This window comes from Colius striatus, chromosome Z (genome assembly GCF_028858725.1).
Source record: "Colius striatus isolate bColStr4 chromosome Z, bColStr4.1.hap1, whole genome shotgun sequence".
NCBI classification, from domain to species: Eukaryota; Metazoa; Chordata; class Aves; order Coliiformes; family Coliidae; genus Colius; species Colius striatus.
The window spans coordinates 64,193,024-64,206,619 of record NC_084790.1 but is presented as its reverse complement, the minus strand read 5'-3'; positions in this window follow the sequence as shown (position 1 = coordinate 64,206,619).

Below are 13,596 nucleotides of genomic sequence, written 5' to 3'. Positions count from 1 at the left end.
TTGCTGATGATATTAGCAGCAGCTCTAATGTTCTCCATGGTACAAAATAATCAGAATGTATTATAATCACTTTTACCTGTATATTTTAATTTTTAAGTCAAACTTTCTTTCACTTATTATGTATAGTTCCTGTTGAATGTTTGCTTCAAACGTTTTCAGAAACTTTGTTACTAATTTCCCAGAGTGTTTTCTTTTCTTGTTTCTGGTGAGGGAGTCCAAAAGCCTGTCTTCATTAACATTTCTTAGCCTTTTCATTACTACAATGGGCAGGCAATTATCTGCTCTATTTCCACTGCCTGGTTTGCAGAACTTCAAGTATTGAACATTCAATCTTAAATTCATCAATGGTCTTTCAGAGACCAGGCTGTATATTCATAAAAGACCGCATTGGTTTTAGAAAGAATCTGTTTACAGCTGCTTAACCCTGTTGTAAGCTCTAGGACTTGACTCTGTCTTGATACTGTCAATCACATTCATTCATGGTTACTATCCTCATAACTCATGTGCTAAAGACAGGATTTGAATTCTTTTCCCAATATTTGATGCGGGTTTGATTCAATGAGGATAGATGTGATTTTGGTTTGCTCCTAACCTGTTCCTTCTGAGTCTTTGAAGATACTATGGGATAGAATTTAAATCCCACTGTGGTATAAAATTTCAGTAGTTCCTTTGACTGGGATTGTACCTTAGATTTTGTTAAAAATTCAATCACTCAGTAATTCCGACTCTATTTAGAATTTCAGCTATCCCTGTTTAGTTCCCTCAAATGCTCTTCTTTACCTTTATCCACAAGCACAATTTTATATTTTAACATTAGCATTCAGAGCTCCTCATTTAATATGGTTTAAACCTTATATATGATGACTTATGTACCTTGGCTTATTTCTGATGGAGTGGTTTGCAGGAATAGAGCAGATATACCTGATTATAACCTCTGCACTAAAAAGTGTGCATGAACCAGACTGTTTGGTATTCTTAATTGAACACACCTTTTCTCTGTCTTTAGTACCTTGTAACTCAAAGCTTTTAGGATCTTAAGTGAACCAATGCATTAAGTAAAAAAAAAAAAAAAAATTAAAAAAACCCCAAAGCTGGCAGAATTAAAAAGGGAGGGAGGAAGGATATTATAAATCATTGAATTAAGAAGAATACAAGTAACTGCTCATAAATCTCCTGGCAGTAACATGAAGAACATTTTGTTCTCAGGAACATGAACTTAGCCAGTAAGAAACCGTAATTTATTTTTATAAAAATTATTTGTCTAAACCACAAAATCCTTGGATACATTCTAAAGTAACCTTTTTAAAACCTAAATTATTATGAAGATTAGTTATCAGACCAGAGACCAATCACTGCAAAGAAACCTGTAATAAAAATCTGATCAAAATCATAGAGCCACTTAGGTTGGAAATGACTCTGAAGATCACTGAGTCCAACCATTAGTGTAGCACTACCATGTCCACCACTAAACCATGGCCTAAATGTCACATCTGCATGTCCTTTAAATACCTGCAGGGATGCTGACTCCACGACTTCCCTGGGCAGCCTGCTCCAACACCTGACAACTCTTTCAGTGAAGAAATGTTTCCTAATATCCAATCTAAACATCCCCTGGAACCACTTGAGAACATTTTCTTTCATCCTAGCGCTTGTTACTTGGAAGTCGAGGCTGAATCCCACCTCAATACAATCTCCTTTCAGGTAGCTGTAGAGAGTGATAAGCTCTCAGTCCCTTCTTGTCCTGGCTGAACAACTCTGGTGTCCTACATTTATTACGGGCAAGAGCTCCTGGAAGTAGTCTATGTACCTGATACTTCAACAGTGTCCATTTAGCAAAGACAGGGAAAAGTATGAGTGAGGTACTGAATAAAAATAAGCACAAAGTACTGCAAAGAAATGCTACAATTTTTAGTTTTATTTTTATAAAATTTACTAGATCAAGGAAAAAACATTCAGTAACAAGACAGATTTGGCTAAAAAGTTCATCCTGACTCAGTAGAAAACAGAAGGGAAAGAAAATGCAACACACAGAAAAAAAATTACAAGCTAATCATAAATCATAGGAATGCAAAGGTAAGAAGTACAGAGAATGTTAAAGGGAAGCTTAAATACCAATAGCTTTTAAGGATAAGGTGGCACTTAAAAAGGCAGCTACTTTAAAGTACCTTAGAATACATTAGCAGTGTTATAGGTGGTTTTATCTGAACGGTAAAATGTGAAGAAATTAGCAGGCATGCCAGATGCTAAGATCTGGTATTTGTCTGAGTGGAACACAGTGAGGTGCTGTCACATGAGCATGATTAAATACTTTCCAGTCCATTAGTAACGAGGCATAATTGTGAATAATACTGAGCAGGAATTAAAACAGGCCCAGATAACTTGCAGCCAAAAATTCCAAGGAGATCTTCTTCTGTTATGTGAAACTTTAATAAATCATGAACTCCAAGAGAAATACCAGAAGACCAGAACAGTGTTGCTGCTGTGCTACCATCAGCTGTAGTTTAATTAATTAAACACTGCCATCAGTCAGCACATGTAAACAGCCTGATAATTTTTCATAAACATTTGCCTAAATGTTACTGAATGCTTTATGATAAACTGAAGAACAGGACAAGAAGTGATATGTCAGGCTTCCTCTTCCAGCTCTGCCATAGTCACCGTGTGATTCAGTGAAAATAGATGCATTGCACTCTTGCCTTTTAGAGATCAGTGGTGGAGCACAAACAGTAAAATCAGTGCATCCAAACAGGCTTTTGTGGGAGGTAATGCATTAATTTTAGTGAAGTTTAGACCACACAGTAAAAGATAACATAAAAATGCAAAAGTTTATTGCAATTGCCAGCAGCAGAAAGATGTCTTTTTTCCAAAGCATCCTGTAATCCAGTACGTTTCTAAGTCCCTCTTTGAACTGCATTTATCTAATGTGTTTTATCACCACCACCAAAAAAGACTTGAACCTGGTGGAATTTAAAGACTGCTGTTAGACCTCACTGCTGTAATGGGAAAAGATGGGTTTTAGTCCTCCATCAGTACAGAAACATTTATCTAACACTAATTAGTGGTTTTAACAGTAAAAATAGGAGATTGTTTTCCTCATGTAATAGGATTTCAGGCTTGTTGTCAAACAAGCTCCTTTATTCCTGCAGACCACAGGCTTTTATAAAACACAACATTAGTAAACTTTAACAGCATTATGCACATGTGGAGTTATGAAAACTTTCCTATGTAGACAATTTTTTAGAACTTAACAGAGGAGTCTCTCTCTCTCCTTCCACTTCATTTTCTCATCTTCCTTCATATCTCTTCTATTTATCTGCTGCAAACCAGCAGTCATATTTTACATGCATCATTTTTTCTCTGTTTGCAGTGTTAGGACAGTGGGTAACTTCACATTGCAAAGATGTGCAATTAACCATGCAGTTAAATTAGCAAAATTTGGCTATAATAAGTTTCAGACATCTGTTAGAAAGCCACCTGAGCTGCTGTTAGTCGTTTTCAACATATTCACACTGCAGTGATCAGTTTTGCCTTTTGCAAATTGGAATGGTTTGTGATTTTTGACCCAATTAGTTTTTCATGTTCTAAATGCTACTTTAATCTGTGTCCTTTAATACAGGCCCTTCTGTTGAAGGGTAAGAGTATATTAAATAATATGCACTTGGAGGGTGATTGAATCTGAATTTTTCACTTCACCATTATTTGGGGTCATTGAACCTGTCAAACTTGTTTGGGCCAGTAAGAAAATTTCTCAGAGTGTAGTCCTTTTAAGGACAGCAGCTACTGTGAGTTATTGAGCAATAACATCCACAAAGTACACAGACTGGCAAAGAAAATAAACAAGTCAACTGGAGTGAAACTTTATCACTGGGTAAAATAACAGAACAAACAGAAACTCAACCACCCACCCGAAAGAGAAAGCCACACATGATTGTTAGTACAAAACTGAGTTTATTTTCTTCTCCTAATTTCAAAATATGATTAGCATTTAAGGTCATTTTCTCTTTGAATCTCTGTATCCTACATTGCTGTTTATTCCTAAGAAAACTGGATATAAACCACTGGTTTCATGATTTTGTTACAAGATACTCACTGAAAAGGACTTCTGACTGTCCTCTATCAGGTCAAACGTAATTACTACCCCACTTCAGCAAAAAGAGTGATTTAAAACTTTTCCCCAATGCATGTGAGTTTCCAGCTACTTTTCAGCAACATGGGCACAACAGACAATCAGATGTTTGTTAGTTCCAGGCTTTTAAAAATTTCAAATCTAGCCTTAGCAAAACATATGCTTTTCTCAGCTGAGGGCATGATTTCCACTTCCGATAGTTATTTATATCGTAACCAGCTCTCAAGAAAAAAACTGTTCTGATGCCAACCTTTTACCACCTTTTGGCAGCTTTCTCACAACTGTTATGAGTTAGATGCCTGCATCTGTGGGAGCAGACACGTCTGGTTAATGGTGGATCAGCCAGAAGAGTTAAAGGGAAATGTGCTGGGTGCTAATAACTGGTTTAGAAAATACCACGACGTCTTTAATGTTCTGCACAGCCTCTTGGGAGTGTAATTTTTAACGAAGCCTAGAGGCTGCTACAGACACAAGTGGCTGCCATGGTTCATTCAGCTGCATAGAGAGAGATGTAGCAACATTTAGGATAAACACAGCACTCAAGAACTCAACAAAAAAAATCCATAGCCTTGTAATCTGCACAAGTCTGTTACTCAGCTACAGCATAATCAAAATGTTAAGCACTGCAACTTTATTCAAGAAAGCAACAAGTAAGTTGGAAAAAATAGCACCAGTGATTTGAAAAAAAGCTTAAGTGTTATGACATAAATGTTAGTTCCAGGAATAAACTGCCCAAAGGATTTTCTACATTATACAAACTTCTTAGATGAAGAAATAGTTGAAATACAGTGTAATACTCTGGGAAGTGTTCTTCAGCCTGTTAAAAAAAATGCAGGTAGGTAACAGTCACTGAGAAATTGTTAAGAAATTGATTGCATTATGGCACAAAACCCTTTTATCTAAGAAGCCTACCCCTGCCTCCCATAAGAGGTGTGAATCTGTGTAGCTTCCCTTTTCCTCTCTCTTCCTCGGGCCGTTGCATTGTGATGCTTTTTTGTTAATACTGTTGTTAAAGAATCACTGATTAGGGAACTGGGACTCTCATCCACTGAAAAAGAAACTTTTCCTGATGTTTCTTAAAGGAGTTAATGTTCTTCTGTGGAACAGAAGTCTTCTGTAGGTGCTTATTTTTGCTTTCAAATAATCCTAATAAAAGTAAGACATATACAGTAAGAATAAATTTGTAACCTTGCTTTTTTCCTTGGAGAGACAGCCCTAATGTGGGAACAGAGATACGACATGAATTTTCAAAGCTGTTAGCGTAGTGGTAATCGTACTGCTGTGTACACCTTTCTGTAGGCCATTATAAAAAAGCTAACATTTATCTCAAACTCTATGTACTGGTCATCAAATACTATTAGACAATGCAAATATTTACTTGCACTGAATAACATTATTCATAAAATAACCACGTTTGTATAAAACTCCAGGACTGGCAACCTCAGAGAATCCCGACTCCTTTAAAACTTGCCTGAATTCTTTCTTATGTCAGGAAGGCATTCTAAAAAACTACCGCCACTAAAAAGTACAAGAGTATTTAGCTTTCAAATTATGATGCGTAATTACTTACTCTTATACATTTACTCGGTAAAGGTGAAGGCAGGCAGTTTTCTGTATTTTCTTTCAGATAACACTGTTGCATAAAGTTTGAGTCAAAAGCTTGTGGCTTGTTTATGAATGCATTTAAAAATCTGCAAGTTCAGAAGTTCAAGTATCATTGCAAGGTTTGTTTTCTTTAGAATAAACCAGAGGAGGGAAAAAAATGACAGGAGGCTGACAAACAAACTCGAAGGACATACTGAACAAATGCACAGAGAAAGCATAAAATAATTAAATAGTCTTGAAAAGATATTTTAAAGTCATGTCCTGATTTTGCAGACCTTCAGTGGAGTCGGAAGGTCATAAATATCATATTCTCTGCTGTTTGCAAACTTGTAAATGGGTCTGGAACCCCGGGACACGGAATGTGCCGCAACGCTACCTTAGCAGGTGTGTCCCGAGACTGCCACGGAGATGATTCCGGCCAGGGGACAGATGGGGCTGAAGTACATACACCTTCTGTACTACCGCTGCGAATTGCTAAGTACCTGTATTCCTGCAGACCTCGACGCACTCGCAGCAGGCAGAAGGCGGGTGCCGCCTCGCTGGGAGGTCTGCGGGGCGACGCTGCTGCAGCCGCCTGCCAAGGCCTGCCGCCTGCCCCGACGGACACCCGATGCCGCAGGCATGGCGTGGATGCGGAAGGCTTTTCAAGATTGTGTTTCGTACAGAATACAAGCCACTAAGTTAAAGAACGGCTAGAGTCAGCTACGTAAGCAAGGGATGATACAGAGCTACTTCCAAAAAAACGCTCTACAGTGACGACCAGCCGACAACGAAGGCAGGCGTCTTCCCTTTCCTTTCACAGCCTCCATCCCTACTTCGAGGCGAAGGGGTTAGGCGGGAACAGAAAAGCCCCAGGCACCGAACGCTGAGCGGGGCGAGAGGGACGGGGAGCTCGGGCCACCCCGCCGGCGCCGCGCCCCCTCAGGGTGCACCCTGTCGCCGGCCCAAGCTGCCGAGGCTGCGCGAAGGCGGTCATTCCCGCTTCTGCAGTCGTTATCCAGCTGGAAGGAGACGGCACCTGCCCGCCCCGGTCCCGCGACCCCACGGGAGAGGTGGCTGAGGGCGGCTTTCCTCTGCGGGAGCCGGGGGCCGCGGCCGGCTGCCGCCTCTCTGCCATCAGCGCGGAGATCGAGCGGCAGCTGCGGCGGGTCCAGCGGGCCGGGAGCTGAAGCTGCTGCTGATGGGTGAGTGCGGGCCGCCGCCGCCGCGGCCGCGCTGCTCCCGCCAGCCCCGGGGGCGGAGGCGCCGCGTCCCGCCGGGCCCGACGTCTCCGGCTCGGCTCGTCGAGGTTTCGTGCGGGACTGCCCGGCGTGCGGCTGGGCTGGCGCACAGCGGCGAAGTGTCGTGGCGCCGTGCGCGCAAGGCTGCTGCCCGGCTGGTTTCCGTTGGAGAGAAGCCAGCTCAGACCCGGACGTGCCCGGGGCGGTGCGGGGAGGCCGTGGTGATGCGTGCAGGGAGTGAACGGTAACGCAAGGTCAGGAAACGATACTCACACTCCTTACCCTGAGGCACCTGGCCCGGGCCGTGCCCGCACGGGGCAGTAGCGCCTGCCTGCCCCTGCCCACGAGCGTCTGCTCTGAGCGTCTCTTTGGAGGCACCCGTGCCTTCACCCATCACTTGGCCTTTTCCCGTGAGTGCTGTTGCACTGGAGGAAAATTCAGCTCGACGGAGGCGTCGATAAGAGCGCTGGTCGACAGCTTTAAGCCCTTCTGGCTCTCGGTGCTCCATGCAGACTGCACGCAGCCTTACGACAGTTGCTATCAGCTTACTTCTGTGTCAAAACTATGTCCCTTTTTTTCCTTTTCTTCCAATTGGCCTATACCTCTTATTTAAGAATTCTTTATATTTGTTTCAGAGACAGCAGAATGTTAGTGCCTATTTGTTCACCTCCATGTTTCTTCTGTCTATATAGACCTGTGTTACCTTTTTTCATTCATCTTTGTTCCAAGTTGATGCAAATCAGGGATTTTGTTTCTTCACCATGCCTGTGCTGGGATTGTAAAGGGAGGAGTAATGCATTTTGAAATCTTTATTCTTCTTGACAAACATACTGGGAAATAGCTAATGTTTTGTTTTTCTACTATGTTTAGGTAGAGAGAGTGAGCATGTGTGCAGGTTTTGACAGGCTGCTAACTGCAGCAGGAAGTCCTGTGGAGGCTCATCTGATTCTGGGGACTGAAATATATGATAGACTCCTTCTGTGGGATGTGTCTTCCCAGTTTTGCAAAAAACCAAAAAACATTTCTAAACATACTCAACTACAATCTAGTACGAAACAGTCCAGTTTTACATTTTCACTTATAGTTGGGCCTGGTAGGCAGCATCACTGTGTTGAACCAGAAACTTTAGATGAAGCGCTGTCTGGCGTTCAAACAGTAGTAAGACAACTCTTGGGACCATTTGTTTCCCTAAAAGAAGTCATTACATTTCTATGAGAAGCACAAATTAATATCCCTGAGAATAGGGGAGCTATAGATGTGTCAACACAGTTGATTTTTTTGGTATCACGGGGCAGTCTGACATACATGAATGCATTGAAATACAACTTTTTATGTTTGAGTAGTAGCATAGGAATAAGAAACCTGTCAATGACAGAACTCATTTGAATTTGCAGAGCTCATAAAGATATGGAAAAAAGAAGAAGGAAATATATCCAGATCAGTCTAATGGTGGTAGAGGCCATCTCACAAAAGTCCTTAGTAGATCCATCTACGTTAATCCAAACCAGCAGACTGTATCAATTAATCTAAAATAAATGTATTTGGATTTAATATGAGCTCCAAGAGGCAAGACTGTGCATTTAGAGTGAATAGGATACTCTTGTCAGCACACGAATGGCTTAGCATGTTGGTTTGACAGTTTTCTGCTGTAGTTCACACTGGGTTGAAATTACCAGAAACATTTTACCCTTTCATGTGGGGTGTGGTTTTTATGCTTAGGTTTTATTACTGTCAGTAACTGATCTGTCTGTCGTGAAAGACAGGCTGGTGAAAACTTTAGGGGCTGAGATAGAGCTGACTTAATCGGTGAGTATGCCCATACTTCAACCTGTGTGGGTGTTGGAGAGCACAGTCAAGGCCTCTTACCCTGTGCAACTTGATAATTCATTGCAAATATAGACGTGAGAAAAACTGCTGCTGTGCCTTAGCCCCTTATTGTTAACCGGCAGTAATGGCTTTTGGTTTGTTTATCTTCCTGGAATATGTGAAGTAGAGAAGTGCTTGCATCCTAAGTCATGAGAGTGTATTTGATAGCAATTGCTTTTTTTTTTCTGCAGCCTTCCTACTCCAAGCGGTCTGCTTGCCTTATCTGTGTTGGCTTCTGTGAACAAATTTTATGAAAAAATGAGGGATCTCTGCATATCTACCCTAAAAATTTGTTCTTTTTCTTTATGATCTGTTTGAAAATTAATACCAAGAAGAAATAGTGTGGAAGTAATGTAACTTGAATAGATGAAAATAGAGGAGACTGTCTTAGTTTGAAGGTAATATTTTGACTTGGTTAGTTTTTGTTCATTTTGTTTTAGTAGTTTACTAACACAGTATTCCCCGAATTTACACTAGAGTAAACAGGTGCAATGAACAAAGGTTGGTTATGCCTTGAGGTTTTGATTGTGTAGTACAGGTTTTAAGAGTAAATGAGATAATCCATTTCTTTAGAAGCTAATCTGTGCAAACATTTGATAGAAACCAATTTCAGTAGCCACAAGCTTCATCATGTTGGGCAGTTGTAATAAATTGTTTGGATTGTGTGTGGATGACTGATGTCATGAAGTCCAGAGGTCATGTAAGCATGTGTAAGAACAATTCTGTCAATGTACAAATCCATGTAAATTCTTCATTATTTCTGAATCACATTACAGACAGTTGGATCAAGATAATATCCCTTTTTAAATTAGAAAACTCAATGTGCTTTAGTATTGAGAACTTGATTTTGCAGATCTGAAGGTAGACTGGTCTCTGGATGAATGTGCTAAGTTCCAAAACCAATCAGAATTTACATCAACTAACTCCAATTTTTGCTTGTATTTTTACCCATTGGTATGTGTGGCAAGACAATAATTTTAGCTGAAATGGATTTTATTTCTGAGATAGGAATGCTGAAGCTATCAGATTATAATTCATTAATTTTTCCCACTTGCCTTTTAATTAAAACAGCCTTTTTGCTTTTTGAGCAACAATAGTGTACTTCTTTTTCTTGACATTATCATTATGCAGTTTTAAGTGGTTTTAGGATTGTATTAAGATAATATTTGTTTGGAAGCTTAGCAAAATTGTCATTAAATGTCAGTGCTTTGTGCAAAACCATTTTTTTGTCCTCCCTAGCTGTTAGTTGAAAAGCTAGTCATTGTCTAACTCTGACTCTTTCTGCTCTGTTTTGTGAGAATTTAACTTTTGTTTCTACTTGAGGCCATTATTATCAAAACATCAAATCACTATTTTTTTAAATGTTCAAAGGGATAGCAGTTACTAGACATGTAGTAGCAGTTGTTGTAAGACAGAACAGTGTTTTTAGGAGGAAAAGGATCACAATGCTTTGTTGCCTTTATTTTTTTATTACCTGGCGTGCAAAACAAACAAAACAGTACCTTGAAAGGGAAGAAATTATTAGTGAAGAGATGAGGACACAATCTGTTGAGAGTCTTGCTACCTGTAAGGTCCCCAAAAGGTAATTCACTGAAATACAAAATGGCATCTCCTCCAATTTGTCTATCAGATGACTTCTTACTGTTGACTATTTTGGCATTTTGGCGCACTGTCATTTTCCGAGAGAGCTAATGTTCATCCTTCATGGTCCTTGAAGAAGCAATGCAACAAAGAAGAAGATGCAATTGTTTGGGGGTTTTTTTCTGTGACTGCTACCATAAAGGAAGATAATCCAGTATTTTTTTTCATGTCATCCCATCTGGCCTGGTTTCCAAAGGAAATAATAATAATGTAATAGGCAAGACAAAATAATAATTTTCTGAAGTTATTATTTTACTTAAAAGGTAGGTTAGTGAGTAGTATAATGTAATCATCTTTACCCTTCTGAAAGGGAAAAAAATAAGAAATAGTTATGTTTTTGTGGTAATGCTATTAAGTCTTCTGTACCTTGTCAAGTGATTGTTGTTAGAATTGCCTTCGCAGTATTTTTTTTTACTGTATTTGCTTTGTTGCTGTTTGTATAAGTTATTTTGCCTGATATTAATGAAAAGAAGATAATGGAGTAGTATGTCCTTCTGCTTTGAAACTGACATACAAAGACTAGCTTAAAATAAGTACTCAGGATTCCACACCATGTATGAAGTACTGGTCACTGAGCTAATGTAAACAAACATGGGAGCTCACTCCTCACAAGCCTTTTTGAACAGCTGAGGAGCTACAACTTAAAACTTTTGGTTGAATTTTGCAACAGTAGCTATGTGAACTAAGCAATACATTGTTTTGTTTGAACAAATCAAACCCAATAATGTGTATGTTCATTTTATCTATTTTGCTTTGATTCATACAGCCTCTACTTGAATACAAACCCTTTCCAAGTGAATGACCTGTTTGATTGTTCAAGTCATAAATTGACCTGTAGTATCACAATCACATTTCACTGATGTAGTTTAACTACATCTGTTAATATTATATTCTATACTGTTTTGATGTTCCATATAATACTCATAAATATGTCTAGCTGGCTAGCTTCCCATTTTACTTCCAGAATACCTTGGTACAAATTAAAGCACCCAAAGAAGGCAAAGCTGTAGGCTTTTCTGTTACTTTCTTTTAATAGCTTAAGAGTGCCTGCACCACATCTTTATTGATTCATGTGTACTATTAAGCACACTTTTTTTGGTCAAGAAATATTTAGCAAAATCTGTTGTGCTATGTGCTTTTCCAACCACATAAACAGAAAAAACTCTCTTAGTAGCAGATGTTGATTTTATGTCTAGAGAGTGCTGATCCATGACACGTTGGTGCTTGGCTTCCACTTGAGTGTGAGAATCATGTAATGTTTCTCCTTTTTGATTTGTAAGAGCTGGAGGTCCACGCAAACAAACAAATGCTTCTGAAAGAGTACACCTGTTGGAAAGAATAATGCATATAAACTGAAATGGTGTCCTGCGAAATAGTCTAGCTCTAGGTTTTGCAGTGAAATAATAGCTAAAGCCTGTATTTACTGTGTTTTTATTTTTCTTTTTTGCTTTCTTTAAATTGGTTCCAGGTCTAATGATTTCCTCCACTGAGGAATGCAAGTTAGCTATTTTTTTGGTGAGTAGTAGTATACAAATTGTTGCCTCAAGAAGTCTTTGTTTACAGTGTACCTTCAAAGCCTGTGGGATTGATTTTATCACATTCTAATATTGTAAATGTACTGTATTTAATCTCTTTAATGGGGTTAATCATCTGTTGTGATTTGTCTGGGATAAGGCTGCCAGCAAGAGGGCTGGAGGGAGCACAAGAAGCTGGGAGAAGGCACAACCAGGACAGCTGACCCGAACTAGCCAAGGGGCTAATCCGTATCGTAGGACATTGTGCTCAGTGTGTAACTGGGGGAAGCGGTGGGAAGGGGGGGATCACAGCTTGGGGATGGGCTGGGCCTCAGGTTCTGGGTCATGAGCAATTGCGTTGTGCGTCACTCACTTCGTATATTCTTCTGTTACCATTATTGTTGTTATTTATTCTCCTCCGTTTGTTGTCCTATTAAACTGCCCTTATCTCAACCCATGAGGTTTTACTTTTGTCTTCCAATCCTGCTCCCCATCTCAGCTGAGCAAGGGTGAGCAAGGGGGCACATGGTACTTAGTTGCCATCCAGGCTTAAGCCACAACATCATCTAAGCTTCATACCACTTCATTTGAACATGAACAAGGGATCGGAACTTGTTTGGAATTTGCTTTCTGAAAGAGATGGATGTGGCTTGCTTTGCGTGGCGAAATCATGTTCTACTGCCCAGCATGTTTGTAGCTTACCTTGACTGTTACTTTAGACTGACTTCAGTATGTTTTAATGTGTTTAGACTCTAACTTAAAAAAAAAAAAAATTAACTCCTTTGAACTCCATTTAAAAACTGTTTCATGTAGCTGCCTTTGCAGGGTGAGTCTTTGAGTCAGTATGCTGAAGGAGGAAATTCTGGAAAAAACTTTAAACTGTTTTGGGTCTGGGACCAGGTATTTCTCAATTATAGTACTTTACAAATGCTTGTGAATATTTTCTGCCTCAGAAGGGTTACTTTTAGGCTTGTTTTGGAGAGAGCGTTCACCTTGCTGATGCTTCCTGAAGACTCTTGTTAGCCCAATTGTTCATAAGCCGGGACACCGTGAAAGCTTATTTGAAACATGCTTTTGGGTTTCTGTTCAGAGGGGTTCATTCACAGATGACAGTATGTCACTGCAGGTTGGCACTTTCAGTATGCTAAAAACAATTTTATTCACGTAAATAAAATCTCATGCTAAAATTAAAACTCAATTAGGTTTTCATTTTAAACAGTAAAGTGCATAGAAAATTTGAGGAAAGAAACTACTGGTAATAAACAGGCAACATCTAATCCGTTTTACCAAAGTACTTTCCTATTTTCAGTCAGTAAATTGATTTAGCCTGTGATTTGAAGGGCTCTGAAGAAAGATGATTTTTTTTTTTTTTTTTTTTTTTGCTTAGGAGGTGATAGAAAAAACCCCAAACCTGAAAAACTAGGTTGCATCAATAACTTTTGTCACTGAATTTTCCATTATTTATCATATTTAACTGCTGAAACTGCTGAAAACCTGACCAGCTTTTGCTAGTTATACATTTTAAACTTTATGTTAAGTGTCCTTTGAGCTGCCTTGATCTTAAGGCTTTTCTGGAGTTACTATGCTTTGCCTTGCATTTGTTACACGAATAAAATTCTGTGTA